Consider the following 6625-nt stretch of genomic DNA (forward strand, 5'->3'; position numbering starts at 1 on the left):
TTGCGTAGATACCTTAACATCGGCCTCGGCTATTCCCACTGGAACATTGTCACGTGACCGTGTACTCTTATTGTTGCAGCAATGTTTGGTGTAACTTGCGACCGGATAGAATCAGTCATTACGGCTGAGCAAGAGGCAACTTTGACCATGAATACATGTACAGAAAAGATCAGTCAGTCCCTCTTTCCAGTTCTACCATGGAGCATTGCAATTTTGTCTTCCAAGAGCCCGTTTCATTTCTTTATGAAATCATTTATTTTTCGCTGTTCTCAACATCCCCAAAATTTACAAGTCTCAAGTTACTGACATTCCCTGCCCTCATAAGGCAGCAACTCTCAGGTTATTGACATTACTGGCATACAAAAAAAAGTTCTTCAACACATTTCCAAAACCTTAAACCTATGTCCCGTATTCTTCCCTTCCAATTTTTCCTTAATATAGCAAAGAACATTCATTACTGCTCATTGCTTCCATATTTTAAATTCATGTCTCATACACGTGATACTAAGAGTAATCAAGGATTTGCTATTTGACTTCCTGCTTTGTTCCTGAAAGTCATTCATTCCAATGTGCTGAGAGTTTAAAATGTTTACTAAATTTTGGAAAGATAAATAAGATCTTGCAAATCCTGTTGAAAGCTGAATATTAATCTGTAGTTCACGATCTCAATGTCGGGTGGAAATGGGTGTTGTTAACCTGCATAAGGTGGAGTTGGGACCAAAGGTTCATGCTTTGAAGAGGCAAACTTTGAAGTTGTCACTCCCTCCATTATCCTTTTATGTGCATCTCTGTCATAGTAACCAGTGGCTATGATTTGAAATGCATAGTATAAAGGGTCGCAGAGGCACTTCTACCATAAATTTCAAAGGGCTGTAAGAAGAGGATGAAGGCTTAGCTACAATAAAATCAAGTTACAGCAGATGCTGAAAATCTGAGATGAAAACAGAGAGTACCAGAGAAACTCAGCGGCTTGGTAGTATCAGCAGGGGATAGAGAAAAGCAGAGTTAATGTTTCAAGTCAAATATATTTGTATGGCTCTTATATGGAATGAGATCAGTGTGATTAGCAAGATTTTCTTGCAAAATGCTGGAATGGACTTGATAGATTGAATGGCCTTGTCTGTGCTTTAACTATTCTATAATAGAATAAAGGATAGAAGAGGGGAATAATTAGCTCCAACAAAGAATTAGTATAATAGGTTTAGCTGGTCTTATTTTGTGCTGAATCATTCTATGATTGCACAGCTCCAATTATGTCAATTTAAAATTCGTTTATTGATAACTCATTCCAATTGTATTACTCTGTTGCTAGATTATTACATCAGCTTTTTTGCATTGCACAGCACTCACTTATATATATATTGAAGCTAAGTTAATTGTAACTCAGAAGGAATAGTTGGTATGCTTTATATTAAAATGTATTCCATGATCGTTTTGGATGTTTATTCGTGTCATTTTGCTCAGCAGGTAGTGTTGTTCAGTTTATGGAAAAAGAGTAGATGACTAGGTCTAATTGGATGGCTATTTGAAAAAAAACAGCACAATACAGAAGACAGTCCAAAGTAAATATCACACTGATCCCAGTAGCAGAAAAAAAATGCAAGTAACAAAATCAAGATGAAAGAGTAGAAAGCCAAATTTCACTTCGAGTCATAGAGATGTACAGCATGAAATCTAACAAATAATTGCCAGAGGTAAACGTTAGAGAGCCAGTCAGAGTGCAAACATTCAATGCTTTCAACTAGAGTTGAAACACATGGCGATTTGGGATCTGTGTTGACCAGTTGTCACCTTGATCATATGTGCGTATCTGCACACACACCTGGGCCTTCATTGCAGGCAGCTGAGCAGGAAGACCTCACCAACTGCAGAAAGATCAGCAGCCCCAGAGGCCCATAGTTCCTCAGCAAGAGAAATGTTGATTCGCAACAAATTACTATGTCAAAGAACGCACCTTAGGAATGCTATTGCCCAGAAAAGAAACATCAATGCAGCATATAGCAGATGAATTGACAAGAACAATATATATAGTACCATTAGGAGACTTGCATGATTCAAACAGAATATATAATATGCATAAACAAACTGACAAAAATGGAACTATCTAAAATAAACACACTGGCAAAAAAAAGAAAGAAATTCAGATGCTGGAAATCTGAAACAAAAACAAAAATTGTTGGAAAATCTGACCAGGTCTGGCAGCATTTCTGTGGGTGGCACGGTGGCACAGTGGTTAGCACTGTTGCCTCATAGCGCCAGAAACCCGGGTTCAATTCCTGCCTCTGGTGACTCTCTGTGTGGAGTTTGCACATTCTCCCCGTGTCTGCCCGGGTTTCCTCCGGGTGCTCCGGTTTCCTCCCACAGTCCAAAAAATGTGCAGGTCAGGTGAATTGGCCGTAGTGTTAAGTGAAGAGGTAAATGTAGGGGAATGGGTCAGGGTGGGTTGCGCTTCGGTGGGTCGGTGTGGACTTGTTGGGCCGAAGGGCCTGTTTCCACACTGTCAGTAATTTAATCTAAAAAATCAGAGTTAATGTTTCGGGTCCAATGACCCTTCAACAGACTGTTTTGTTAAGGAATTTTAATATTCTATGTAACATATTTATTAGGTAACTTGGAATTGTAAAAGATATACATGGAATTTTTTAAAAGAATGATGTTTGCAAGTGTATGTAATGGACTGGCTAGCTTGCCATAGTCATGTGACCTCTACTTCAGCTCTGAAGGTCTTTGCATGCCGTCCATGGCAGACATCAAGCACACATCACTTGAAACATCTACTTATATCTGACCTGGCTGCAAAAGGAGTACTTTTTAGAACATACCCAGAAAATGAGATTACTGCTATTTACCTTTCAGTAAGTGCAGGGTTAATCTTCTAGGCCCCACAAGAAAATCTCTCCTTCACCCCACGCTTTTCCTCTTACTTTCCCCAGTGCTGAATCAACTCTCATCTCAACCATGGAACTTGCAGTGGCTACTGCAGTGCCAAATGCATCCTTGTTTGCCAATTAGGTGGTTCTTCCCTCCTTTATTAAACAGGAGAATGATGAGGTCAGTTCATGTTAGACTTGGGACTTAAAAAGAACAGGTCTCATGCTGCACAGGACTTGGTGGTTTTCCATCTGCCTCAGCTACATGCTACAAGCTTCATGCTGCAGTTATACAGGGCCTTGGTGACACACCTTCAGTACTGTGTGCAGTTTTGGTCTCTTAGTCTGAGGAAGGACATTCTTGCAATTGAGAGAGTCCAGCAAAGGTTCACCAGACTGATTGCCAGGATGGCAGGACTGACACATGATCAACTGGGCTGGTATTCATCGGAATTTAGAAGAATAAGGGGGGAATCTCATAGAAACATATAAAATCATAATGGGACTGGACAGGCTAGATACAGGAAGAATATTTCTGATGTTGGGCAAGTGGAGAACTAGGGGTCACAGTCTAAGAATAACTTGTAAGCCATTCAGGACTGAAATGAGAAAGAATTTCTTCATTCAGAGAATTGTGAATCTATGGAATTCTCTCCTGTAGGAAGCTGTTGGGACCAGTTCATTAGATATATTCAAGAGGGAGCTGGACTTGGCCCTTGAAGCTAAAGGGATCAAGGGGTATGGGGAGAGGGCGGGAATGAGATATTGAGATTGCATGAGCAGCCATGATCATATTGAATGGTGGTGCAGGAGTGGCCTACTCCTGCATCTATTTTCTATGTTTCATACCAGTATGTTTAAAATTAGGGACTGAAGAACGGTCACTGAACTTGAAACTCTGCTTTTTCTCCACAGATGCTAACGGACCTCTTGGGTTTCTCCAGCAATTTCTGTTTTGTTTCAGGTTACCAGCATCTTTGTTTTCATATAACTTTTTTTTGTTTGTTTAAAACAAATGGCTGAGATTAGACATCTTCTTTAGTGAATTAATAAAATGCAATCATGTGAAACTTCATACCATGATAACTTTTCCTCCTAAAGTTAAATTCTATCTTGTTCTCTGCACTACGTTCATGTTATGTCCAGATAGATTTATAAAAAGTACACAAATGTGCAACCTGCAGTAATAGCAGGTGTGAACCAAACACTTAGTGTCATAGAGTCATAGAGATGTACAGCATGGAAACAGACACTTTGGTCCATTTCATCCGTGCTGACCAGATATCATAACCTAATCCAGTCCCATTTGTCAGCACTTGGTCCATATCCCTCTATACCCTTCCTATTCATATACACACCCAGTTGTCTTTTAAATGCTGTAATTGAACCAGCCTCCACCAATTCCTCTGGCAGCTCATTCCATACATGCACCACCCTTTGTGTGAAAAAGTTGCCTCTTAGGTCCCTTTTATGTCTTTCCCCTCTCACCCTAAACCTATTTATTCTAGTTCTGGACTCCCACACCCCAGGGAAAAGACTTTGTCTATTTACCTTCTCCATGCCCCTCATGATTTTATAATGTTACCCCGCAACTTCCGACGTACCAGGAAAAACAGCCCCAGTCTATTCAGCCTCTCTCTATAGCTCAAACCCTCCAACCCTGGCAACATCCTTGTAAATCTTTTCTGAACATTTTCAGAAGGAGAAGAGAATTGCATGCAATATTCCAAAAGTGGCCTAACTAATGTCCTGTACAGCCGCAACATGATCTCCCAACTCCTATACTGTCATAATAACCATTTAAGCTTACTCGTTACTCAAACTCCTCTTTGTGGCATGCCTATCCTCAACCACTCCAAATGATGCAATTTAAATGTCTGCAGCTCTTGCAAACTGCTCATGTAAAACAACTTAAGTAGGGATAATAATGCAGCAAAATTGTAATTAATAAAATGCCTGAAATTCAGGGACAGTGAATAGGGCAGAAACTGATGAACTTATGCACTCCTGGCTGGCATTCTCCATTCTACCATCCCTCAACTTTAGACATTGAAAACTCTGCTGCCCGTCTCTTAACTAGCACCAAGTCGTATTTCATCATCTCCCTTGTGCTCATTGATCAGTATTGACTCCCAAGCAAGCAACACCTTGATTTCAAAAATATCATCCTTGGGCAGTATTTAATGCTCCCATTCCAGGAGGTATGTTCAAAGGTGGGGTGACAAGTGGCTGCACAGGGTGGAGATCCTGCTACCTTCCTGTCTCTCTCTCTGATCAAATCCAGGATTGTGAGTGATCTTTCTGCCAATTGAGGCCCTAGAGCAGCCAGTTGATGGCCCCTTTAGGATTCAGACTGCAAACTCTGGTATTGGACCAATGGCAGGAGAGACACTTGCCATATGTGGTGTTGTTTACGGCCAAGTTTGCAATCAATGCCCTGATGTTACATCACGACAGAATTGGGTGGGGGATACATACTAGGAATCACTTTATGCCGTTCTTTCAATATAATTTTCTTCAGTTTGCCACTGAACTTCTTGACATGTCCACAGTTCTGCCCTTATACATCTTTTGACATGGATTACTGATGAAGGTGTAAGTAAATTGCTGACAGCAGTCACGGCTTTCATATACAGTTACAAATGGAAAGCTGTCAGTCTTCAATTGCCTGGCAGATCTTCCGGTACTACTTTTGTCTCACTGGTGGAGATCCTAGAACTTAATGTTGTCGACCGAGCTGTGAGCTATAGCCAGTAAAGGAATAAATGCCCTTCAGGCTCCTGGATGTTGGATTGGGGGAGGGGTGGTAGAGGGTGTCATAGTTTTGGCTCTGGGTGTTGTTTCCTCCTTTGCCCCACTGCCATTATTACACTCTGCCTCTGGCTTTCAAATGTTTCATGACTTCGCCCTTCCTTAGCCTTACGTTTTCCAACCACATCACTCTCTGGGATATTTGTAAGCTTCTAATTCTCATCTCTTGACCACTTTAATTTTAATCAGACCTCTCCTGGCAACCACCCCCTTCAATCATATAGACTCTATACTCTAGGATTTGCTCCCTACACTGTCCTGTTTCTGTTGCTTATATATCTGGAAAGAACTGAAAGAGTTAATATTTGGTTGAGTGGGTAAGCACTGCCTACTGTGATAATGTCACAAGGACTTGTGGAGAGATTAAAGTAGGATTTCATGAGAGATAGATGTAAGGCTAGCTTTTCCCAGCAGTGCTTACCATAAAGGGCATATTCTTGTAATGTGTAAATATGTGCGTAGTTGCAATGAACATCTTGTTTACTCTACAAAACTCTTCTTATTAAACTAGAGAATGGTTACCATTGCACACGTGATCACATAAGCCCCTAAAGAGCCCACACAATTAGAAGAAATGGACAGAAAAACACACAACGTGGTGGTCACGGTGGCACAGTGGTTAGCACTGCTGCTTCACAGCACCAGGGACCCGGGTTCAATTCCCGCCTCAGGTGACTGTGTGGAGTTTGCACATTCTCCCCGTGTCTGCGTGGGTTTCCTCCGGGTGCTCCGGTTTCCTCCCACAGACCAAAAAATGTGCAGGGTTAGGTGAATTGGCCATGCTAAATTGCCCCTTGTGTTAGGTGAAGGGATAAATGTAGGGGGGTGGGTTGCGCTTCGGCGGGTCGGTGTGGACTTGTTGGGCCGAAGGGCCTGTTTCCACACTGTAAGTAACCTAACCTAAGTCACCATGGGATCTGAACATATAACTTAGCAATACCCAT

The sequence above is a fragment of the Chiloscyllium punctatum genome, chromosome 5, assembly GCF_047496795.1.
Source record: "Chiloscyllium punctatum isolate Juve2018m chromosome 5, sChiPun1.3, whole genome shotgun sequence".
NCBI lineage: Eukaryota > Metazoa > Chordata > Chondrichthyes > Orectolobiformes > Hemiscylliidae > Chiloscyllium > Chiloscyllium punctatum.